Source organism: Piliocolobus tephrosceles, chromosome 10, assembly GCF_002776525.5.
Source record: "Piliocolobus tephrosceles isolate RC106 chromosome 10, ASM277652v3, whole genome shotgun sequence".
In the NCBI taxonomy this organism is placed as follows: Eukaryota; Metazoa; Chordata; class Mammalia; order Primates; family Cercopithecidae; genus Piliocolobus; species Piliocolobus tephrosceles.
The window spans coordinates 41,812,102-41,839,204 of record NC_045443.1 but is presented as its reverse complement, the minus strand read 5'-3'; the positions used below and the strand labels follow the sequence as shown (position 1 = coordinate 41,839,204).

General features: G+C 37.0%; 1 protein-coding gene and 1 pseudogene across 5 annotated transcripts in view; one reads left to right on the top strand and one right to left on the bottom strand.

The window, feature by feature from the left end:
• Positions 1–27,103, top strand: part of NELL2 (neural EGFL like 2) — a 402,175-nt gene that overhangs the window by 16,356 nt on the left and 358,716 nt on the right. The window lies entirely within an intron of this gene.
• On the bottom strand, positions 726–1,867 carry LOC111520213 (annotated as a pseudogene).

Here is a 27,103-nt window from a genome sequence, read left to right as displayed (position 1 = left end):
TTTGAGACTTTTTTCATTTGAAGGTAATCTTAATGCTATTAAATTCACAAATGGTAATTTAAATACCTAATCCTATTTATCTAAAACATACATTGCAAACACACAAATTATCTATTCTCTTCACATGTCAGCGCCCATTCATATCATGGTTTGGAAATGGGGAAACTAGATTCGCCTTAAACTGCAAGTCAGCAGGTGTTTCTTTACAGTTAACTTTAGCAAAATTCATACAAAATAGTAATTAACAATGATCTTCCTTGTTAACTCACAAGGAAACACCTTCAAAACTGCATTTTGTTAAAGTTTCTGTACTAAAATGTAGAAAAACTGAACTACACAAATATTGAAAAGTTAAAAATTCCTTAAGTTTTTATTCCTGGTACCACTACCACAATTTACAGGGCAATATACCTGATGTAATGAAAAGAAAAAGTAAAAGACAAAGCTACAACAGATAAAAGACCTCAGGAATGTACATCTAATTGACGCTACATTGCATTAATCAATAGCTGTGCTGTTTGCAAACTGTGGCTATGACAGTCCTGAACAAGAAGGGTTATCTGTTTAAGCTACAGTAACTTTTCTGACTATGGATCATTGTTCCTTCTGTGGCAGATTTTTACAGTTCCTCTAATGCATTTGGGACGACTGTATCAGAGTAACCTGCAGCTTTCCTGACAACTCCTCGCTCTCCTGCTAAGAACTGTAGCCCTTTTCTGCTGTTTTTAGAACCTTCTGCTACCATATTCATCACTTCTACCACCAGATCCATAACCACCACCACAGGGACTGCCTGAGCTTCTTCCACCAAAACTGCCCCCTTTCATGGGTCCATAATTTGATTGCTGTTATCCACTATAATTTCCAAAATCATTATAGTTCCCACCACCACCGTAGTTACTACCGCCAAAATTTTCTCCTTCATTGTAACCATCATCTCCTCCACCACCGCCACCATATCCACCACCTTGGTTTCCATTTCCTGGTCCACCACCACCATAGCCCCCTCTACTACTATAACCAGGGCCACTGCCATAGTTGCCACCATCACCTCCAAATCCATTATATCCACCATCACCTCCTCCATAACTACCTCTGCTGCCACCACCTCCACCACCATAGCCTCCTCTTCCACCAGTTTCCACCACGGCCAAAATTACCTCCACCACCTCCAAAGTTTCCTCTGCGACCCATAAAATTGCCAGATCCACCTCCACAACCTCTCTGTGATCCAGCAGACTGCATCTCTTGTTTAGAAAGGGCCTTTTTCATTTCACAATTATACCATACCATTAATAGTGTGGTATTTCTGAACAACAATTTTATCAACTGTATCATGATCATAAAAAGTTACAAAAGCAAATCCTCTCTTTTTCCCACTCTGCCTGTCTTCCATAACTTCTGTGGTTTCAATCTTGCCATACTTTTCAAAGTAGTCTCTCAAATTATATTCTTCTGTATCTTCTTTAATACCACCAACAAAAATTTTCTTCACTGTTAGATGCGCACCAGGCTTTACAGCAACCTCTCTAGAAACAGCTCTCTTTGGTTCCACTACACGCCCATCAACCTTGTGTGGTCGAGCACACATTGCTGTATCCACCTCTTCAACACAAGAATAAGTCACAAAACCAAAGCCCCTGGAACGTTTTGTTTGGGGGTCTCTCATTACCACACAGTCTGTGAGTGTGCCCCATTTCTCAAAATGTTCTCTTAAACTATCATCTGTAGTTTCAAAGCTCAGACCACCAATAAACAGTTTTCTCAACTGCTTTGGTTCCTTTGGATCATGGCCCTCCTCCCCGCGGCAGCGACGGTGACAGCCTGAGTCGGGCTGGGGGCGACCGGGTGGCGGTTTTACCTCCATTTTGAGACCGGACTCGCCTCTTCCAACTCGAGTTCAATATCTCAAATTAAACTTTCTTTTGAGTTCTCATTTAACTATGCAACAGAATGTGTTTATGGGATGGTTTGCAAGTATTGACAGTTACCATGTCATATTAGTCATTTGGGATGTACAATAAATTTCTTTACATGTCAATTCAGTCTTTATGGTAAATGCTGAGTATTTAAGGGATTCTCCCCAACATTTATGAACTAATTCTGAGAAAAAATAGAGTAAAATCAAGTGTTGAGTTTTTTATTGTAATCTTTTTTCAAAAATACACCCTTTCTTCTCAAAATGTTAATCTGGATGTGGAGGGGAAAAGTCAGAAAACATTAATATTTTGAAGATAGAAGGGACAACACTTAGCATGCTATTTGGCACCCAGCAAGTGTGGTGGCTATAATTATTGACAGGGTCAAACATAACTAGAAGACCCCTCTGAAAAGTGCCAAGGATATCAGAGGAACACTGACTTGATTTTGGAAGAGCTGGAGCAATCTTGACAAGCTCTGGCAAGTGAACAGCTTTCAATGTCATCGCTGAATTCACCCTGGGTAACAGCTAAAGTGAGGACTTTCTTTCTTTGGCTTTATTCGACCTCTTGTTGGCTTATTCTCTTCATGTTGGTTCTAGATCCCATTCTTGTAGGCATCTATTCTTTCTCTTATTCTAGATTATCTGTCTATAATTCAATACCTACCAAGGTACTAACTGACAACTGAGGCATTAGACAACAAGGTTTTATGGTGTAATATGTCTCCTGTTTATTTTTGTTTTTATTTTTTTGAGATGGAGTCTCACTCTGTCACCCAGGCTGGAGTGCAATGGTACAATCTCAGCTCACTGCAACCTCCACCTCCCGTGTTCAAGCGATTCTCCCGCCTCAGCCTTCCGAGTAGCTGGGATTACAGGCACCTGCCATTATGCCCAGCTAATTTTTGTATTTTTGTGGAGACGGGGTTTCACCATGTTGGGTAGGCTGGTCTTGAGCTCCTGACCTCAGGTCATCCGCCTGCCTCGGCCTTTTGAAGTGCTGGGATTATAGGCGTGAACCATCGCACCTGTCCTTCCTGTTGATTTTAATTCAATTCAATTTAACAAATATTTATTGCACTGCTTCTATTTTAAGGATGGGGATCACAGTATAACAGGGAAAGGAAAATGTCTATGTAAATTATTACAGTAAAATAGGAACCAAAATTTTATTGTGAATCATGAAAAAGAAAATTTGGGACTTTATCTTGAAGAATGATTAGAAAACTAGGAAAATTGTGTCCTAGTCTATATATGACAAGTTGGAGATAATCATTTAACCACAAGCTAATTCTAAGAAGAAACAGAGTAAAATCAAGTATTGAGTGTTTTGTTGTTGTTTGTGTTTGCAAAAATATCTGAGGACTCTCTCTTAATCCTTGAATGTGAAGTCATTCTATTTTGAAGTACTTATTCTGGTTAAATTTTAATTTTAATTTAAAAAATTTATCCAGCTGCATCAGATAATCATAACTTAGGGCCTTTTTGTGTCATTTGAGCATTTGTCTTACATTACTTTTATTGACTTCATGAAATTTCTCATCTTTTGCTAGATTTCAGTTTCTAATTGACATTGCCAGGAGAGACATTAGTCTTAGGTGGAAACATTTTCTAAGCAAACAGCTTATTGCTGAATACTTTTGTTGTGGTGACTTTTGTTTCACCATATAAACTCATATTTGTAGAGACTTGGATATTCATCCTTGTACTTAAAAAGGTTTAGTGAAGGAGCTGTTGGGGAAGAAAAAAGTACAGCATAGCTTCTCCTTCTCTCATGTGGCCAGCTGTCAGGAACTGGGCACTTGGGCACATATTCCCTGCACTGTTTTTGATGACGCCTCCGCGAATAGTCTTCATTCTTGGGAAAGGGTGAGTAACCCAGGCAACCATGTGTCTCTCCCTACAAAGGAAATATACGGAAAGAAGACTGAAAATCACTGCTCTGAAAGGTCACACTGTATTCCAGACAAAGGGAAGGAATGATGGAGGTAATTCTGAGTTCATATTGATGTGCAGTAGCATTTAGGAGCACGGCTTGGGAGCTAGACATCTTCATCTCCAGTCTTGGCTCCTTTCTAGTTGTATGAACTTGATCTTGTTAATGATTTCTGCCTCAATTGGCATAATAATAGTACTACTACTTAGGGTTGATGTGTGCATCATAGGAACAAAACTATGCCTGACGTTTGCTAAACATTCACTAAATGTTAATTATTATTTTTATTTTGGAATTAGCTTATCAGAAGATCATGCTCTCTTGGACTTTTTAGAGGCTTTCAGGTGGAAATGCTAGATTTTGTGTAGGAGCTAAAGTATGATGACTTTCATGTGCTGAAGGGAGGACAGGTGAAAGTCATCTGGGCTGGGGGAGAAACTGTCCCTAAAGCATATTCTGTTCTACCTTTGCTGTTTTTAGTTCTTAATGGGCAGCAAAGGATATACGGATTTGGGTAGAAGTGGGTGAGGACAAATGGCAGATTAGGAGAGGAAGGAATTTAATCTGCCTTGTTGTACCAATGTTTTAGAAGTTGGGGAGCATCGAGAAAACCAGTAAAGGAAGATTCAGGGCATAGCTCCTCTCTACAGCAACCCCAACCTAATTACTTTTCAAGCACAATTGAAGCATAGGTTTTGAGTTCTATATTGTGGGGATAAGTTTTAGAAGTTCTGAAAAACAAATGACATAATTGTTTTACCTGGCTCTGTTTGGATAACCTTGGTGTTCCTTGGTATTGATTTGATCTGTTGGTGGGAGCTGGTGGTGGAGGATAAGATTTCAGGGAACCTTGAGTAGTGTTTCAGGGGCCAGTGGAATGTTCACAGATCTCCTATGAGCCCTTTGTGAAGTGGGTTTATTGTTCCCTGCATTTTCTACTTCTTTGGTGTTGTTTTTTGATTATCATTCTTGCATTACTACTTATTTCTACAATCTAAAGTCCTCATGCTGATTTTGATTCCAGTAGCACCTGTAACTGTAGTCTTTAAATGATTACGTCTTTTAATGAGAATGTAGGTTCTCTAGGGAAAATATCATTTCCCTCTATTTCTCTTGGTCACCAGCAGCTCTGTGCTGGCCTTCTTCTTTGCTGTTCTTCCTGGTTCCTTTTCCTGATGAACTGTTACATACTATTCAGGTAAGTTGTCACTTTGGCTACAAATTCTTCCTTTGGTGAAATTATTGTTTGTTACTTTTTCTGTGCTCTCTTAGTATCCTCTGACACAATACCCACCACACTGTATTATAATTTTTTTGTGTGTGAAGTAATCTGATTACTTCTCCTTTCCTCCCTGTACCTCTTTGGTCCAAGCTACCACCCTCTCTCACTTGGATTACTCCACTAGCCTTCTAAGTAGTCTACCTGCTTACACTCTTGCTTGTCTGCAGTCTGTCCTTCATTCACATAGTTGCCAGAGTGAACCTTTTAAAATATAATACATATCATGTCACTACTTTGCTTCAAGCCTTCAGGGGTTCTTCATTTCACTCAAAATAAAGACAGATTTCTTATTATGCCCTATAAAGTCTTACATGCACACTCCCACCCTATTACTTTTCTGACCTCATCTGCTTCTCTCTTTCTTGCTTATTTTGCTTTAACTCCACTAGCATCCTTGCTTCTCAAGCAGGCCAGGCAGGTACTCTCGTGCTGCGGGGTTTTTGCACTGGCTGTCCACTGTGCCCTGGAATGCTCTTCCCCCAGACAGCTGCATGTTTTCCGCCTTACTTCCTTCAAACGTTTTTCTCAAATAATAAGTTTTTAATGAGGCCTCTAATGATCATAGAGTAAAATTTCAACTTGTCTTTTACCTCCCAAATATTCTTGATACCCCTTACTCTGATCTGTTAGTTTCCCTGACATTTATTATTTACCATACTGTATAATTCATTTACTTATGATTTGAATTGTTTATTGTCTGTCTCTGCTGCTAAAAAGTAAGCTGCATGAGGGCAGGGATTTTTGAATGCTTAATTTACTGATATGAATCCCAAATATCTAGCATAGGAGAGGAAGGAATTTAATCTGCCTTGTTTTACCAATGTTTTAGAAGTTGGGGAGCATCTCTATATGTTTGTTAGATTAATATGCCTTGGGGCTTGAGTTTCTGCATTGTTTCTTCTTATAGCCTCCTGGCCTACCATGGTTGCACATATAATGTGCTTAGTAAACCCTTGCTAAGTGAATACTTGTGGCACTGAATTGAGCCCATTTGTTTTTGACAAATATGATTATTTTGGTGACTTTATGTTTTGTATTTATGTAACTTTAATGAAAGCTGAAGAGCTCTTTCTAAAAATCAAAATACCTGCTTTCTTCTCTAGTCATAAGGAAAGGTAAGAGGGTGGAGAGGCATGGAAAAAATGGTAGTTCTGTTTAACTTTGAATAACTTCAAATTATCCTGAGAGGGTCCTTCTCCAGCCTATGATGAAGTGTGCCACAGAGGAAATAACAGCATTTTGAAGAACCTGGACATCCTGAATGCTTCTTGATGATGAGAGTTTAAATTTTTAGTTTGAAGTATTGCAAATTCAACATTTAGCAGAGACACTCATATTCATATGACAGTCCTGAGAAACATTTCCAAGGCAGATAAAAATTAAGTTGGATTATTTATGCTATGGTACTTCTCCATTATTGCAAATAAGCCACACAAACTGGAGTGCATCCAGGGTACAGCAACCAGGGAGTTGAAAGGTTTGGAAACTTTGCCAGATGAGGAATGATTGAAATACCTTAGAATTTTTAGCCTGTAGAATAAAATACAGTGCCAATGTGACAATTTCTCTAAGATTTTGGAAGGATAGTCGTGTATAGAAGGACTTAGACTGATTTTGTGTTGTTCTAGAGCAGTAATTCCCAAATGTCAGCTTGATGATCAGTAGTTTGTTGAATGCCTTGTTAAAAAGATTCTCTGGCCCTCCTAAATTTACTGAATCTAAATTTCTGGGGATGAATCCCAGGAATCTCTATTTTTAAGAAGTTTCCTGTGATTCTGATGTTTAGCCAAGTTTGTGAACCATTGTCCCAAACTGAGCTCTCCAACACAGTAGCCACTAACCGCCGATTGCTATTGAATAGTTGAAATATGCTTAATACAAATTGAGGAGTGATGTAAGTGTAGAAATACATACTAGGTTCTGAAGACTTAGTATAAAATATAAAATCTCATTTTTATGTTGATTATATGTTGGAATAATATTTTGGATAGTGGGTTAAAGAAATATATTATTCAAATTAAAATCACTTGTTTCTTTTTACTTTTTTAAGGTGGCTACTAGAAATGTAAAATTACTTATGTGACTCATCTTTACGGCTCTTATACTTCTATTGGACAACACTGGTGTAGAGGGCAAAACTACGTCTATAAAAAAAGTTGGGAAGAGTCATTTTAAGATAAGTGCTTTCAACAAAGTTCCAAGATTTAAGTAGCTTTTTTTGTTGTTGTTTTTTGGAATAGCTATCCTTCTATCTGTCCATCTATCCAGTCATCCGTCCACCCACCCATCCATCCATCCATCCAATAAACATGTCTCTAATAATACTTAAGTAGAGGTTAGATAACTGTATTTTAGCAAAAATGTTTCAGTGGTGTGTAGATGGGAGTTATATTAAATGATTTCTGAAGTCACTTGCATTTGGCCAGAAGTAAATTTCCTCTTTCCTTTTAGTTAACTTTTCTTTTTCTTGTAACCTCTGATGTCCATAACATCCTCTTTTTCATCTCTCTGGCCATCTTTAACAGTATATTCACAACAGTTCCCTTCCAAAGAGCATCTTGGATTGTTCTAATGCTTTCTTTGCTACTGAGAGATATCCTGCCCTTTACTACTGTGCTGTACATTATGCATGTTTTATAAATATGTATTCTTAATGGTAGTGATCCACTTTATTTCTTCCATGCACTGGTGTTTTAGTGTTTAATCTATTTGCTTGTCTATTTAAATTGAGAATCCCCTAGGCAAGCACTGTGTCTAATTCTGTTTGTACAGTCTAACACATTGTACTGATGGACCATTAAATGGACCAGAAAAAATGCCAAATAGATTAAGTATTTCAGAGCAGAATGTAACCTATATTTTTAGAACTTATTTAAATTTCCAGTGGTAATTGGTAGCTGAATATCTTTACTATGAATTGTGTTTGTTGACATATACTTGTAACTGAGCAGAGTTCTTCCTAGAGACTGATGGATTGCTAAAAAAGGCATATAAAAATGTTTCCTTTAGGCTACCAATGAGATGCAATGCTCCTAGTAATTGAATGTTGAACCTGGATGTTTCCTGAGAGCCTGTTGACTTTGGAGGAGGACGTGTCCTTCACTGATGTATTCTTCTCACATTTCATCAGATTGCTAATTATACTATAAATATAGATTTATTTAAAGTATATGAGTACTCCAGAGAGGCAACTTATTTTATGACACTGTCATTCATATGTTTGTTCTTCCTTCTGAGACTGATTTTCAAAAGTTCTGTTGTAATGTAAGTATTAGTGTTATTGCTTTTGTTAATACTTTCTGTTCCCTGATGTTCAGAGTGAATTTTTACGTAGGATACCTAATAGATCATTTAATTTAACCAACTCAGGAAAGCACTGTGACTCTAGGCTTTATGTTTTTGCCTTTTAAATGAAGACAGAGATTTTTCACTCTGGGAGAAGAAATATCGTATCCCAAATAAAGGGGAGAAATGTTTAAAATGTCTCAAAGGAGGAATTTTCAGTCCAAATTTGAGTCTAAAGAATTCAGACTTGGGTTTGCCTGGGATCTTAATACACTAATGTTTCACTATTATTCTGAAGGAAAATGCATAGAAACAACTTTACCAATTTCCTTAAACTTAAAATCCAAAGGTCAGAAATTGGACTTTTAAAATTCCTAATTCAAATCTGGATTGTCTTCATTGAAATCTTTCTGAAGTTGATTATTAATTTCTATGATAAACAGCAATCCTGAAGATACAGGACACTTTTAAGTTATACATCTTTATAAGACTAATATGTTATGGGTTGAAATGAAGACATATTTGAAGTTGAAATGCAGTGGATATAAGAACTTGATTGGATAAGAACTTGATTTGGAGCGTGGGAATTCACAAGAAATGAGGCCTCTAAAGGGAAAGAAGAGAACACAGAGTAATAGTATATTTATTGCTACTCACCTTGAAGACACTAAGCCTCTGATGTAGAGGTCAATTTTTTAAAAGTTGTTACAGAAATTTCATTATTCTTATCATAGGTGTCTCTCTACAACAAAGCATCTCATAGTACATTTTCATCCCTTTGCTGCTCTGGGTTCAATTTTTAATAATTGGATTGCATTTCCAGGAAAATTGTGCAATTTAAATTGTTCTTTGATAACATAAATTCTAACGTGTTTCAAATTAGAACACGTTTCAAAGACTAATGGGAAAAAATGAGCATTCACTCTGAATCATTGACCAGGCAGGAAACTGTCGAGTGGGGAGAACCCACCTATTTAATGGATGATTACCTATTGTTATTTTGGTCAGCAAATTAGTAAAGTCAGAGGGTGAAGTTGGGAAAATGCCAGTTAGCTTGTGGAAACTTGCAGGCTAATTTCTAAAACTTTTTGGGACTGATGTTAATTACACAGGCATCTGACAAGCAAAAACTGGGTTTTAAGTGAACACTATCTTAGCTGCCTCATGAAGAAAGGAGAGGGAATGTTTAAACTGTTCCCATTTGAGTGTAACAAAGGTTTTCTCTCAGGGGAAAAACACAGAATAGAGGTGCAAATGCTGAACTACCTCATTTTAGACTTTCTGAAGTTATATAGCAACATGACAAATATGTGCTACTGGAAAATATTGTAGGAAAGGATTAATTTTCTTTTCCACACTGTCTTGATAGAAGAGGTCGGTAAGGAAAATCTAATTTGTTAACTTTTTTTCCAGCAGTGTATGTTGAGATATGAATCTGTAAAAATACATTCTTCAGATAATTAAATTGAGATACGGAATTTCAGGCAACAGGCTCAAGAAAAAGAGTAAATCAAATCCACTGTTGATATTGACAGTGAATGCATTTATATTTTAGTGGATTAAATGGACAGAACTCATTCAAAATAAATCTATAAAAATACAAGAGGGAACAATGGAAAGTGCAAAATAAATGTGATTTTTGTGTTCTTTTTGCAGAGATACTTTTAATTAGAGACGGTAGAACCAAATGTACTTAAAAATAAAAGATAAATACTTTTGAAGGGCAAAATCTGTTCTTATGGCATTGTAGGGTTTGAGCAAGAACAAGATATGGCATAAGACTCCACAAAACAGATTCAGCTGTCAGTATGTGACACATGAAAAGACCTGTGCACTGCTGGCTCTGGAACTTGGTCTCGCTGGTGCAGATTGTTGCCAACCTTGGAAACTGAAATAGGCCGTTTCGCATATGGCACATCATCCCTCTGTAGGAGGAATGGGGTTTATAAATGTTAGTTGGCTACTATTCCCTCCTCCAGATAGACTGGTGAAGCATTTTTTGCATTTTCATTTTGAAAGCACTCTTACGTTTAGAGCTGTGGTTTAATTCTATCTTTAGCTATAGCTGTAAATTAAAAAAATTACTGGTAGAAAGTAAAAATGACAGCAAAGTCATAAGCAAGATGCTAAAAAGGCTTGAAACAAGATCATACTTGACTTCATCTATATCATTCTATTTTTTATTTGTGCATATTTTGTTTGGCATGCAATCATAAAGAGTCCAAATTTCGGCTGGTCTGAGGTTTTAGTACATTTAATGTTTCATTACTCTGAAAAGAAATGCATAGAAATGACTTTGTTGAATTTGTTGAGCAGAAAAGAGAAGCGTGAAGTTCAAAAAAAAAATTTAACCCACTCCATGCAAGACTGGAAAGAAAGTGTTACGAAGAAAATAAGCAAAGAGAAGAGATTGTTTTTTTCCTCTCTTGGGGTTTTGGCCTGGAGAGACGGAGCTGTATTAAATAAGTGTCAAAGAGAGTGGAGAACTTTGGGAGAAGGCGGTAGGTGGATCACTTGTGGAAACTTGCAGGCTTATTTCTAAAACTTTTTGGGACTGATGTTAATTACACAGGCATCTGACAAGCAAAAATTGGGTTTTAAGTGAACACTATCTTAGCTGCCTCATGAAGAAAGGAGAGGGAATGTTTAAACTGTTCCCATTTGAGTGTAACAAAGGTTTTCTCTCAGGGGAAAAACACAGAATAGAGGTGCAAATGCTGAACTACCTCATTTTAGACTTTCTAAAGTTATATAGCAACATGACAAATATGTGCTACTGGAAAATATTGTAGGAAAGGATTAATTTTCTTTTCCACACTGTCTTGATAGAAGAGGTCGGTAAGGAAAATCTAATTTGTTAACTTTTTTTCCAGCAGTGTATGTTGAGATATGAATCTGTAAAAATACATTCTTCAGATAATTAAATTGAGATACGGAATTTCTTCCTGAAGTTTAACCATTAATATTTATTTATAGATATGAATTCATTACTCCTCTTGATTTATGGTAGAGGGGTGATAGTGGGTGGGTGAGTTTGGGAGACTAACCCAAGCAGATGTCATTAGGGTTTCCAGTATAGTAGTGTGTTGACCAGATGGATTCAGGTGTTTCTATTATAAAGCGATAACTATTTAGAGTTCTCTTGTTGATTCTTTGAACAAAAAGGTAAATGATGAATTACTTGATTGATATAAAATATATAGCACTCTAGCCTAGTTTCATTCATACTTATGTAGGTATATACATATAATATAGATATTTTAAGTATCATGTATGTAAGAGAATCTTGGACTCCCACATCTTCCTAATTAGTCCCAAGAGCAAAATTTGTCTATTTCTTCTAATTCTTTCACCCGGATCCACCACTCTCCTCCTAAATTGCACTTTATGCTTCCTGATACCTTTGGCTGTTCTCTTTAACGTTGACATCTATGTTATCACTGTTGAGATTTTTGGGGTTTTTTTTGCAGTCTCTTTGGGAGCAGGTTCCATTTAATGCTATTGCAAAGGCTTTCGTGGTATTGCCTATTTGTTCAAATTATTTGTTTTGTTGCTGGGGTTTTTTTTTTCTCTGTATTTCAGTTTGGCATATTTTGCAATGACTTTGAAGTGCTTTAGTTTCATAAACTTACTTTATGCAGTGAGCCCTACATAACTGTTTTAGTATATGTTTCTGATGTTAACTTTTTACATAAAAAGAATTAATGTTTTGCATCGATGCCTTCTTTGATAAATGAAGGATAAACTCTAATTGTAATCTTCAAAAATTATAATAATTTAAAAATAACAACTTGTTAACAAACCGCTAATATAGTTTTAGAGCAAATAAAAATATTTCTTAAATGGCTCTCCTGATTCTTTTAAAAGAAAAATTACCAGTAAGTGAATGGAATAGACATCCTTGTCACTCTGTCTCTAACACTATCTCATTTACACAGAGACTTCCTTTTCTACTTAATTCATTTTTGTATTGCTGGAATTTTTTATAAATTTGCATTACTCGTATAATTAATTATGAAAAAATAATAATTAAAAAACTCTTTTTGGGTGCCTGTAGTCCCAGCTACTCAGGAGGCTGAGGCAGGAGAATGGCCTGAACCCGGGAGGTGGAGCTTGCAGTGGGTGGAGATTGCGCCACTGCACTCCAGCCTGGGGGACAGAGCAAGACTCGTCTCAAAGGAAAAAAAAAAAAACCCAAAAATCTCTTTTAGGACTACTAAATTAGAAGTTCTGTACCTCAAAATTATCACTGTCCCTATGAAGTTATACCTGTCTACCCTGTATTTATAGCTACTTCCATTGAGGTATAATTAACATGCAATTAAATGGACAAATCTTGAGTGCTTAGTTTGATGAGTTTTCATAATTGTATACAATCAGATAACCGCTACCCAAAACAAGATTTAGTGTATTACCATTCCCAGGGAAAGTTCCATGTGCCCCTTTGTAGTCAATTGCCACCTCTCCCCAACAATTAATCTCTGGTTTTTCATAAAATAGATTAGTTTTGCTATAGTTAGATTTTATACAAGTAGAATCAAGCAATATGCTTTTGTGCCTGACTTTTTTCACTTAAGGTAATGTCTTCAAATTTATTTATGTTGTATGTATCAGTAATGCATTCTCTTTTGTTGCTGAGTATTATTTCACTGTATGAATATACCACAATTTGATGATCAGTTTTCCTGCAATAAACACCTGGGTTTTTTTTCTAGTCTTTGGCTATTGAATAAAGCTGCCATAAATATTCTCTAAAAGTTTCCTTTGGACATTTACTTTTATTCCTTTTGGATAAATGTCTGTGAGAAGAATTTTGGGGTTGAAGTATATTTAACTTTTTAAGAAACTTCCAAACAGTTCACCAAAATGATTGTATCATTTTGTACTGTTCAATACTCCTATATAAATGTCTGCGAGTTCTCAGTGTTTCTTGAAGTCTTTTTGATTTGATCCATTTTCATGGGTATGAAGAGATTTTTCATTTTGGACTTAATTTGTATTTTCCTGATATCTCATGAGGTATTATTCACTGATCATTATATGTTTTCTATTTGTGAAGTGTCTGTTTAGTTGTTCTGAAAATGAGATTTGCATCTTTTTATTTTTGGTTTGTAGGACTTTTTCGTTTATTATGAATGCATGTCCTTTGTTAGATATTTATTTTGTGGATATTTTCTCCCAGTTTGTGGCTTGTCTATTTTCTTCATGGATTTCTTTGATGAGAAGGAATATTTATTTTTAATGGAGTTCAAGTTATCATTATTTTTTGTTTTGTGGTTTGAATATTTTGTGTCTTGTTCAAGAAATCCTACATACATCTAATTTTAAAAAACCTTTAAAAATTTGTGAGTTCCTGTTTCCCAATGTGTAAATTCAACAGAAAGAAACAGACCTAAATAATCTTAAAATGTTAAAGTAGCCTGTCACAACATGGTTTTGCTTACATGGGCCAGGCAAGTAACATAAATGAGTTCACTCAACCAGATATGAGATTATGAAGGGTAGTGAGGTCAGTGGGTGAGTGGGAAGTACAGGCGTCACTTAGAGCTATTCAAATTCAAATTTACATGTCTGTAGATGGGTGGGACACTAGGGAGTTACTGGGGCTTTGACCCTTGCCTTAAATAATTGTAACGTATTTTTAACAAGTGATTTTTTTGGTCCAGTGACCACTGCTTAAAGCATGAACTCTTTTTAGATGGGAAGTAGTGATCAGTCTATTGATTAAAAAGTCCAGTTTCTCAGCCTGCCTCCCCCGCCTTTTTTTTATATAAAGTGATGACAGTTCATGAGGAGAAAGGTATGGTTTTCATGACCTCATAACTAAAAGAAAGACTCGAGATCTTTGGGAGGAGTATTCTCTGGCTTCTCTGCAGGCGGGATGGGGGTGGGGAAGAAGAGGGTCTTGTCCTGTGTTCCTCTCTTTGCTGCTCTGGGGGTTGATATTCTTTGCCCACCTGTTGCTGTGTGTTCTGCTGGCACTTGTAGCTCAAGTCTATGATTGCTGTCACTTGTTCACTGGATTTTTGTTAGCTGAATCAGAGCCCAGGGGCATCTCCTGGCCGACTGCCTTATCTTGGCTCCCTAGGGGGTCTGGTACTAACTCATATTTGAGCTTAGCCTGGGAGGTTGGTCCCTCTGCATCGCTTTCTTTCCCCCCGCCCCCCCCCCCCCCCCCCCCCCCCTTTTTTTTTTTGAGACGGAGCCTCGCTCTGTGGCCCAGGCTGGAGTGCAGTGGCGCAATCTCGGCTGACTGCAAGCTCCGCCTCCCGGGTTCACGCCCTTCTTCTGCCTCAGCCTCCTGAGTAGCTGGGACTGGGCGCCCGCCACCACGCCCGGCTAATTTTTTTTTTTTTTTTTTTTTTAAGTAGAGACGGGGTTTCACCGTCTTAGCCAGTATGGTCTTAATCTCCCGACGTCGTGATCTCCCCTCCTTGGCCTCCCAAAGTGCTGGGATTACAGGCGTGAGCCACCGCGCCCTGCCTGCATCGCTTTCTATAAAGCCATCTCACCACTTCTCCAGTGTCCTTTCTGGCAAGGTCCCCAGCCAAATATTGGGACAGGTAAATTTCAGGACATCCCCTCTCCTTAGCCTTAACACTGCTGCACTTCAGTGTTTACTTTAATGTGGCTATGCCCTAAGTTTATACAGTGTAGTCCCTACAGCCATCTGCATTTTTTTTTTTTTTTTTTTTTTGTGAGACAGAGTGTCACTGTGTCGCCAGACTGGATGCAGTGGTGTAATCTTGGCTCACTACAACCTCTCCCTCCCAGGCTCAAGCGATTCTCGAACCTCATCCTCCCGCGTACTGGGGATGACAGGCATGCACCACCACACCCAGCTAATTTTTGCGTTTTTAGTAGAGATAGGGTTTTGCCATGTTGGCCAGGCTGGTCTTGAACTTCTGGCCTCAAGTGATCCACCTACTGCCTTCTCCCAAAGTTCTCCACTCTCTTTGACACTTATTTAATACAGCTCCGTCTCTCCAGGCCAAAACCCCAAGAGAGGAAAAAAACAATCTCTTCTCTTTGCTTATTTTCTTCGTAACACTTTCTTTCCAGTCTTGCATGGAGTGGGTTAAATTTTTTTTTTGAACTTCACGCTTCTCTTTTCTGCTCCTTTGGTGTCATTGTGGAAGGAATACAAGGCTTTTTTTTCCCCCATTTCTTCTGTACTGAGCCAAAATCTTTCAGGCAGAAGACTGCTTAGGCTAGCTAAGGTGAATGCATTTAGAAAGGCACATTAATAATTTATAAAATATTATCCCTGTTACACATAAGAAAATAGAAATAATTTCACTGTGTTAAATCTACTGTATTAGTCTCAGCCGTAAATAGTAAAGGGATATAGTAAATATATCCCTAATATAGTAAATTAGTCTCAGCAGTAAATAGTAAAAGGATATGTGATTATAATACTTAAGGAATGTACACCTTGGTTTCGAAGATAGGATTAATAGAAGTAAAGCACACATTTAAGACAGACAATAATGACCTTATTTCATGAGAATAGGGTTCAGATATCCTACTTTTAATCCTGTTTGCTTCCTTACTGCACTGGTGAGGTTGGCATGGGGTGAATTGCTGCTCTGCCCATGGTAATAATGAGTCCCTTGCCCATTACTGTGGTCCTTTTTCTGTCCTGGCCTGTCAGCCTTGGAGCTACTGGAGGCATAGAATGTTATGTAATACTCTGAGTTCTGGTATCAGGCATTGTACAGTATGTGAGAAAACTTTGCCAGGCATTAATCAGCTGCTCTCTGTAACACTCCCTCAAGATATTCTGAGCTTGCAAAGCCACTTTCAGAAGTCCTGTGGCTGACACTGGCTTTGGAATATTATTGTTTATGAAATCTCAGAATACCACAGTATATGGATGGGTTGTTTTTAATTTTGGAAGGTTGTATAACTTAAAAAAAAATAACATTTGTATGTATCATACATAGCTCAAATGGAGATTGAAAGATCGTTTGGATAACTTAAAAAATTGGCAAGTACAAATATGTACACTTGCATAACCATGTATGCTATTGGCATGGGAAAAAAACTAGAAAAAATACGTTTTAGGATTTATTTTGAATTGATTATCTTAATGGGTTCAGTTACTTACAATGAAATATCATAATACTTTTGCATATTGTCTGAAAGGGGAGAATTTGGAAGAAAAATTGGAATTTTTTTCACCTGGAACCTGAGCTACTCCACTACTGCAGCAACTTAAAATGCAATAGGGTGCAGTAGCAACAATATTGACATGACAAATGATAATGGTTCCAGAGGAGCCGTGCTGATCAATATTGCTAGTGATCCATAAATGGAGGACTCTTTTAGCAGGGTTTGATATGATTAGACCACAGTGGCACCAAAGAAGCCATTGCCATCTGCAGAGTCAAGAATCTTCATAAAAACAGAGCATCCATGTTGTTGCTGACACCATAGACAGTCTGACAATGCTAGAATTTTTCCTTATTGTAAATGCATCATTAACTATGATGGCTCCAAAGAAACTTTTATGGTCTTTGGGGGTCAATAATCTCTAAATATATACTTGCATAGCGAACCACAAATGCTATGTGAACATTTTTACAGACATCTGGCCTATAAGTTGTCTTTTAAATGGCCTTAAACCATGTACATGGCCAAGTCAGTAACTTCAAGGAATGTACTCCAATCATTAGTCCATATGGTTATTAGTGCTCCTGGTGTAAATGTTCCAAGTGCATTTTTATTATATTAGCATTTTCATAAGTCCAGAATGAGCAGTGCCTTAGTGTGGAGTGCAGGCCATTTTCTAATCTAAAGTCTTGAATTTTGAAAGCCTTCAGGATTAAACCTTTGACATGAATAGTGACCAGGCAGTCAAATAAAGTGTACACCTTGACTCAAAGACTTTCTCTGAAAGTGGAGGCAAATTGAATTTTGCTGCTTCAGGCTCTTTAGGATGACTCTCATGGGACCTGAGACTAGATATAATAATAAAACTCATTGACCTCTGGTTTTTGCCTTAGTACTGTGTGTGTGTATGTGCATGTGTTTATGAAAAATCTCTGGTTCACAAAGTTCTAAATCTTAACTGTTAGCTTTGGGTCATTTCCTTCACTTCAGAATACTTAGTTTCCATTGAATTTGAAATGAAGATTTTTACCTTAGGACTGCCTTTTACCCCAGCTTCTGTGTAATCAGAGCTGTCCAACCGAATAGTGTCATGGAAACATCCAATCCAATATGATAGCCACTAATCCTATGTGGCTGTTGAGCACTTGAAATGTGGCTAATGAGAATGAAGAACTGAATTTTAAATTTTAATTTTGATACTTTAGCTTTTATGTGACTAGTGGATTGATCTAGCCACTGTACGCTATGCACTATACTGTACTGTGTTGAACAGTGCAGTTCTAAATGCTGTTCACCACTCCTGTCCCCTTCCATGTGCTTGGTGAACTTTAAGTCAGGAATTATAATACTTGATTAGCAAAGGCTATACTCAGTTAATGGGCACATCTGTGATGGAGAAAGTCTTGTTTGATATGCATAACAATATAATAGGAAGGCCAGAGTTTCTAGGATAAAATTTGGAGCCTGTATTACTTAACGACAATTTCTAAAGTTATAAGTGGTCAAATACTTTCAATTTTTCTAGTTTATAAAGAAGGGAAGCTTAACCTAGATTGAAGAAACTTTATTGGAATTTTGGACTCTCATTATTTCCATTTTGGAGTGGAAAATATTAAGGATTAAGAGGGTATGTAAAAAAATTCAGCAAAGGATAGGCTGGAATTATGTGGCAGCTTTCTGGAGTTGAGATAATAGAATGATTATTAATTATAATTTTTTAAAAATTAGATTCCTTTTATATTAATTATGCACAATGATAAACTCTTTCAGGGTATTATCCTTCAGTAACTGGAAAAAAGAAAAATGGAGGTTTATTGTGATGAGGTCTCCAGAAATGACTACTTCCTACTAAATTAGTGATTTATTTAAGATTTTGAACTGGACTTTAAAATGTAGTGTACTTATATTTGTCCTCATTTGTTAGCATTTCTTTGAGTTCTAATTTATAGACAGTGAAATGCACACACACTAAGCACATAGCTCAAACCTGTGTATGCCATATCTCTTCACTGGTACTCCAACGTTTCTCATATTAAAAAAAAATTGAGCATGTTTGTGCCTCTTTCCAGGTGACCCCTGCCACTCCTCCTTCCCCATCCCCCAGCTTTGAGGAGGCTGATTTTTATAATTGCTTACTTTTGTATGTTGTAGTGCTTTGTCTAAATGGCATTAGAGAGTAGGTAATTTTTTTGTATCTAGATTCCTTTGTTCTCCATGATGTTTTTGAGATTCATTCATGCTGTTATGCATCTGAAGTTTGTCACTTTTTATTGCTAAGTAATAAGTCATTGTATAAATATATCCCAACTTGTTTTTCTCTTCTTTTGTTGATAGACATATAAGTGTTTCCAATTTGCTATTGTTTGAATGTATCCTCTCTAAAATTCAGGTCTCACCAATGTGGTAAAATTAAGACATAGAATCTTTCAGAGATGTTTAGGCTGTAAGGGTTCCTCCCTTGTGAATGAGATTAAGACTCTTATAAAACAGGCTTCATACAGCATTCTACTCTTTTGCCCTTTCACCTTTTGCCACACGAAGTCAGAGAATTCCTTTCCTCCAGAGGCTGCAGCAACAAGGCGCAGTCTTTGTTTTTTGTTTTTTTGAGACAGGGTCTCACTCTGTCACCCAGGCTAGAGTGCAGTGACACAATCACGGCTCACTGCAACCTCTGCTTCCCAGGCTCAAGCAATCCTCTCACCTCAGCCTCCCAAGTAGCTGGGACCACAAGTGTGAGCCACCACACCTGGCTAATTTTTGTATTTTTCATAGAGGCAGGGTTTCACCACGTGACCCAGGCTGGTCTCAAACTCCTGGCCACAAGCAATCTGCCTGTCTTGGCTTCCCAAAGTGCTGGGAGTACAGGTATGAACCACCACGCCAGGTCAAGGCGTCATCTTTGAAGCAGAAAGCAGCTCTCACCAGACAGCCAAACCCGCTGGTACCTTCATCTTGAACTTCCCAGCCTCCAGAACTATGAGAAAACAAGTTTCAGTTTTTTATAAATTATTCAGTCTCAGATATTTTGTTATAGCAGCACAGAATAAGTCTTTTCTGAACGTATGCTTTCATTTTTCTTGGTAAATACCTAGAAGTAGAATAGCTGGCTTATACGGTAGATGTATATTTAGTTTAATAAGAAATTACTCACTGTTTTCCTAAGTTTTACCATTTTATATTCCCACCAGCAATTTCTCAGAGTTCTAGTCGTTCCACGTTTTCCCTTGCAACTGATTCTTTAATTTTGTCATTCTAATCAGTGTATAGTGGTATCTCCTCTGGCTTTAATTTGCATTTCTCTGACAGTAAATAATGTTAAGTACTTTTTCATGTGTTTATTTGCCATTCCTGTAGATTCCTTTGTGAAGTTTCTGTTTAATTATGTATTCTACTTTCTAAAAAGTTTTTTTTTATTGTTGAGTTTTAGGACCTTTTTTTTTTTTTTCATATTCTAGTTACAAGTTACCCCTCCACTTCCCCAAATAAAATATTTTCTGTCATATGTAGCTTGCCTATTTGTTTTCTGAGTGAAGTCTTTTGATGAACAGAAGTTTTGGTTTCCTAGGGCTGCTGTAACAAATTACCACACACTTAGTAGCTTAAAACAACAGAAATGTATTATCTCATGGAAGGCCAGAAGTATGAAATCAAGGAGTTTGCAAGGCTCCCTCTGAGGAATCCTTTCTTGCCTCTTCCTAGCTTCTGCTGGCTCCTGATAATTCTTGGCACTCCTTGGTTAAAACTGCATCATCTCAATTCTTGCCTCCATGTGCACATGGCCCTCTTCCCTCTGTGTATGTGTCTGTCTCTGTATGTCTGTTTATTCATATGGCCTTCTTAAAAAAAGTCATCGAATTTAGGGCCCACCCTAATCCAGTATGATCTCATCTTGTTATTTGCAAATAAGGTCACATTCTAAAGTTCCACTGAGCATGAATTTTTTGGGGAACACTGTTTAACCCAGAACACTTATTTATTTTCTTAATGAAGGCTTTTGATGAACAGAAGTTTTCCATTTTGATGAAATCAGGGTTATCTGTTTTTAATTTTATAGCTGCTTCTTTCTGTGCTCTAACAAATCTTTGCCTATACCAAGTTCTCAGAGATATTGTCCTGTGCTTTCTTCTAGAAGTTTTTTGATTCTACCTTTAATATTGAGATTTGTAATACATTTTGAATCAATTTTTGTTTTTATAGTATGAGATGAAATCCAAAGATGATTTTTTTTCTGTGTGTATATCCAATTGTTCCAGTATGGTTTATTGAAAACAATATCCTTTCCCCATTGAATTTATTTGGCCGTTTGTCAAAATCTATTGAACATGTAAATATGTCTCTGTTCCTAGACTCTGAGCTATTCCAATACCACACTATCCTGCTTATTACGAACTTATAATAAATCTTGAAATCAGGTAGTGTAAGTCCGTCAACTTCCCTTACTTCCTTCTTCTCTTCCCTTCCCTTTCTTCTCTTCCTTCTTTTCCTTTTCCCCTTCCTTCCTTCCTCCCCCCTTCCCTCCCTCCCTCCCTCCCTCCCTTTCTTCCCTCCTTCCTTGGTTTCTTCTTTCCTTTCATTCATCACTTTCAAAGTTGTTTTGGCTATTGTAAGGCCTTTGCGTTCTATTTAATTATGTTACCTTCCTTTGAAGAATGCCATTTTCTTTTTTTTCTGTCAGGCAGTCATTTTACTGGAAGGTTATCCTTATTCTCTTCAGGCTTGGTTTAGGATTTGTTAAGGTGGCTAGAGGAGCTAGAGTGACTCCATTCCTAAGGCATGATCTTCCTGGGAGTGAATTCTCTGGGTGTTCAGAGAGGTTTCTCCACTCTGGATGATCATAGTCCAGTGTCTCCCAGCACTATGTGAGCCCTGGAATCTCTGTTCAGCTTATAGCCCAGGAGATGTTTACCGCCGGTCAACTAGAGTATTGCACTACACATACACACCTTAGCCATTGGTCATATTTGGGAAATTTATAGAGTTCTTGGGGAACCCTATGCAAGATTACTAGAGCTCCTCCTCTATACATTTTTCCTCTGCTTCTCTGTGGCTTCTAGTTTGAAAAATGTCCCTGCGTAGAAAGCCAAAGTTCTTTCAAGGATCATAGCTATGTGATTGTTTCCCAATGCCTAAAAATAGTTACTTTCCATATCTTGCATAACTTTATAGTTTCAGAGAGTGGAAGGCGAGTCTGATAGCCATTAATTCATTATGTCTGGGACAGGGTGCCTGTGCTGTCCCTTTGTGAGGAGGTATGTAAATAGGATTACCAGTCAATTAGATTCTTGAAAGCATGTGATATTTAAGGATTTAGTCTATAGAAAGTTGATTTGATTTATGTAATTTAGAAATAAGGCATGTGAAAAGGACATGGGGTACACTTAAAGAAGCTCAGTTACTTCTGGTAACCAGGGAGGTTGAAGCAATTTTGAAATGCCATACTACATAGCCTGCCAATTTCTGCTCTTTTCTATCCACTGTACTTTTAACTAAAAGGTTTCTGAGATATTGCACAGTGCACAAGGTGTGCATCGGTCTACTGAGTTTTAAACTGTTGAATTTTAATAAAATTATTATGGTTTTCCTCAGTAGATCATTATGCCAGGCAACAAAGAACACTATTTTCAGAATATTAAAAATACCAAATGTAAGGGTCTATCTGCCATAATGTTTTACAAAACTACTTGTTATCTTCTCAAAGTTAGACACGTAAACAACTACCATAGGAAAACATTTTCAGCATTTTAAAAGACATCACTTCTCCATGTATTTGACCTATTTCTACCTTAGGAAAAGAAGAAAGAAAATGAATTGCAACATGTCCTATAGCACTTTTGATTTACTCATAGTACAATTTGTTTTAAGCTATAGATATATAACCAAAAATGGTTGAAATTTCTGTGGTTAGGAAGTGCCTATGTTTCTTTGCTTACTCCGGGTTTGTTAAGAACCAATCAATACAGCATATATTATGACTTTTTTTTTTTTTTTTTTTTTTTTTTTTTGGAGACAGAGTCTCTCTCTGTCATCCAGGCTGGAGTGCAGTGGTGCATCTCTGCTCACTGCAAGCTGTGCCTCCCGGGTTCACATCATTCTCCTGCCTCAGCCTCTCGAGTGCCTGGGACTACAGGTGCCCGCCAGCACGCCTGGCTAATTTTTTGTATTTTCTTTTTTTTGAAAGAGAAAAAGAGCCTTGCTTAGGAAAGTAGAAATAAACTTCAAAGCAACGCATATGTGTTTTATACCTCCTCTCAGCCAGTATGAAATTTAACTTTTTGGTTATAGTGGCCCTTTAAAAAGGGCCACCATATGAAATGTCTGGGATTGTTTAGTCAGTATATCTCAACCAAGTATATTGTATAAATAAATCTTTTTTAAAGGAAAAAAGATTCCTCACATGATGTATCTATACATAAATTATTTATATTATATTGTTAAGTTACATGAATGTAAAACAAAGTATAAATTTCTTGAATATTTACTTTAAATAAAAGCAAATTAATAATTTAAATATTAATACAAACAAATCTGTAAATACAGATTAGTAACATTAGTTTAGTATGGTGAATGATGTATTGGTGAAAACCTAAACTGTTGCTTACAATATAAATATGGTGGTGAAAGCTAGGATGCAGATTCTTTTTTTGTTTGTTTATATGTAATTTAATTTTTTCTTCAACTTTTAAGTTCTTGGGTACATGTGCAGGATATGCAGGTTTGTCCCATGAGTAGTAACCATGTGCTATGGTGGTTTGGTGCACAGATCAACCCATCACCTAGGTGTTAAGCCCAGCATCCATTAGCTATTCTTCCTGATGCTCTCCCTCCCCCGCAACAGGCCCTATTGTGTGTTGTTCCCCTCAGTGTGTCCATGTGTTCTCATCATTTGGCTCCCACTTATAAGTGAGAACATGCGGTGTTTGGTTTTCTCTTCCTGCATCAGTTTGCTAAGGATAATGGCTTCCAGCTCTATCCATGTGCCTGCAAATGACATGATCTTGTTTCTTTTCATGGCTGCATAGTACTCCATGGTGTATATATGCCACATCTGTATCCAGTCTATCATTGATGGGCAGTTGAGTTGATTCAATGTCTGCTATTGTGAGTAGTGCTGCAATGAACATACACATGCATGTATCTTTGTAACAGAGTGATTTATATTCCTTTGCGTATATACCCAATAATAGGATTGCTGGGTCAAATATTTCTAGGATGCAAGATCTTTTAAAACCAATCCATTCACTGGTGGATGACTCAATTCTTCCATCACATTGCTGTGAATACTGCAAAATCTTTCTTCTTATAGGGAAGAAAGTGATATATTAATAACTTGCCCATCCTTGGCTTGAAGCCATCATTTATGAATGTTATTTACATGAATCTTTTTGCATTTGTCTGTGACAATTAAAATAGTATTGCTGAGGTAAATGAAATTATAAACAAAAATGCAAAGGCAGGCTCTGAAATTTCATGATAGTCCTCCTTTGGAAGGTGATCTTTTAAATATTCAAGAGTGTATTAATACTAATATTTTAAAAGGTACTATCATAACAAGTCACAAACTGCTGTGATTTTTGTAGGTAACCTACAGACTCTTAGGAATGCATTCATGCAAATACAGATTAATAAACACTTTTGAAGAATGGATTTGAGAAGGCAAAGATTGGATGTAGGGAGACCGGAAGACTATTGCAGCAGTCCGGAAGTGGGCTATTGAGAGCTTGAACTAGAGTGGAAGTGGTGGAAAATGGAAAAGAGAGTCAATAGATGGTGACTGATCACTAGTCCCAATATTCCAGTGTATTTGAAATATTTTATTTGTCATTCAGTCATTTATGTCTTCATTTGTCCATTTTGTCACTGGGGAGAGCACCTTCTGTGATGATTACAAATCTAATTTTTGTTACCTGTCGTTTCCTCATGGGATTGTTGAATGAGATAAAATTGTAAAATCTTGGTCATTGTAAGTTCTCAGTAAATGGGTGCCATTACTAGTCTACCCACATTTATCGTTTTAAATTATGTCTGGAAATGGGCTAAATTGGGGTAGATGAATCTTGAGGACTGTCCTCAAGAAACTCACAGTGTAGTGAGAGAGATTGACATGAAATCGAGTAAATAACTTGCAATACAGTGAACTTGTGGAGACAGCCCTCAATATACTGACACTCTGAGGAATAAATCACCAACTCTATCAACTTGTTGGGGTCTTTAGGACTGCTCCCTCAATCAAGCAAGGCGTTTGACTGAGCAGGAACTTGGAAAGCGTTTAGGTGCTAATTTGACAGGCCAGTGAGATAAGGGAGGATATTGCAGGCAGAAGCACAGCACCTGCAAAAATATGGGGAGTTCAAGAACTTGATGCATTTGGAGGCTTGCAAGTGGTTTGGTGTAGGTAGAATGCAGCACGCATGTGGGAGAGTGGCCCAGGATGAAGTTGAAAGGGTAGTAACAATTAGATAATACTGAATTCTGAGAATCAGAATGAAAACCTGACCTGAGGCATCTGTCTTGCAAGTTGTGACACTGGTCATGGGAAGAACTGAGAAAGCCTGGGCAAAGCAGTGTAACTAAGCCCAACTGATAGAAAAGCAATCCAAAACTGTGTTCCCAAATGGCAGAAAATAGTGTTATCATGGGTGTGAAGAACAGCATTCTTATGGTCTTTTTCAGTGGAGTCGTTACAAAAGCTTTATGATCGTAACCTGGACAGCAAACTTGAAGGAATGATAGTCCTCAAGGGAACACTTCACTAAGTTGTTTTAGAAATTAGAAACAAAATTCTAACAGATGAAAAATATTGGAATTAGATAATTATGTCACATTTCATATTAGTATTTCTGCATAAAACTGAGAGCCCTTTTTGGAAAGCATTTTTATTATTATTCTTAGGATAGTGCAAAACTTTCCTGGCTTTATACACAAATGCTCATATTCTTAATTAATATTAATGAAGAGAAATCTTATGGATATTTAAACCATTGATCTGGGTCATTGTTACAAATAATTCTTTTTTAATGAATTCTATTGCATGTCGTTTGTATGTACAGGCCATTTTTATTTCTTCCAACATAGTTTTGTTTTTATTTATCACCATTATTATAAGCAGCATGAAGATATAAATATAGACTGATTTTCCTAATAATGACTATAATGCCTTAATTTTCTTTATAATTTTTGTTTGGGGTTACCAAGTTTGCCAAGGGGCACATCAGTATTCTGTAGAAGCATAATTAGTACAATGGTATATAACAGTCTTTCACAGATAGTATACAGGAATGAGAGAATTTTAGAAAGATCATATGAGAACAGGAATGGTGTAGTATAAATTCACCCGTGTGGCACAGATTGAAGCATGCGTAGGGAGGTGTGGGAGATGCACAAAATTAACCCTCCTCATTACACCATGCAAATTGCCATCTTGCAGTCATCAGGTCCTCCTCCTTCTCAGATGCTGAAGCTGGGCTTCCAGACCAGCAGAAGAAAATGTCATAGTTCAATGTATTCTCACTTAGCTGATGAACTCACTTACAGTTGTGGCTATTAAAAGCTGATGGTCTATATGTTGAAATGACTATTTATATCCGTTTATATTAGTGAAGTGTTCTATACCTCCCCTGACTTTTCTTTACTCATAATATAATAAAAATGTCAGTATTCTAGTTCTGCTAGAAGAGCTGTAGACATATCTGGTTACCTGGCATTGAGGGTTTGGCTATTTATTTATCCACATTGTAATAACACACCAATTCGAATACAAATTATCAAAATGTGTGTGTGCTTCTATACATGTGTGAGAGATCTATTAATCTGGCATTTATTATGTTTCAAGCACTGTTCTAGGTAGTTTATATATATTAGTCCTGACCATGACCCTGTGTACTATTATTATTATTCCCATTTTAAAGATGGGAACCAAAGTAACCAGGGCCTAGCAAGGTTAAATAACTTGTTTAAACTAGAAAATGACGGAACTGGCATCAAAATGTAGTATACACTGACTCTAGAGTGTACACAGTTATTATTTCAAATGTAGGTACATTTGTGTGACAAGGGACTGATATTCAAAATTTGTCTATTACCTAAATGATTCATATTGACATTTTTACTCGCCATTCAAAGCATCCTCTGTTGACATAATTTCAGACACCTTTTTGTGCATTGGGAAACACCACGGTACCAAATTTTGTTACCATATTTCTCAGTGGGGTTTGTTACCTTTAATAATGGATATTTTCATGATGCATCTTCTAAGAGACAGGTAGGATACAGGATTTGAAATTAAACCCCCTGGACTTCAGTTTCTAGATAAATTTTAAAAGTGAGAAAGGTAAACTCTATGGATTGTGGTTTGCTGATGTTATTAGAGTCCATTCTTCCATGAAGTAGCATGGCAACATTACAATGAAGGATTCCCCCATACAGGTTTCACACAGGCCACAGTTCACATCTTTAGAAGCTGTTGTACAGTGATTTTGTACTTCTACTTTAAGATGATTTCAGGATATTATAATAAAACTGGCACAATATAAGTCTTTAATGCCACATAAAAATCAGAATTGATTTA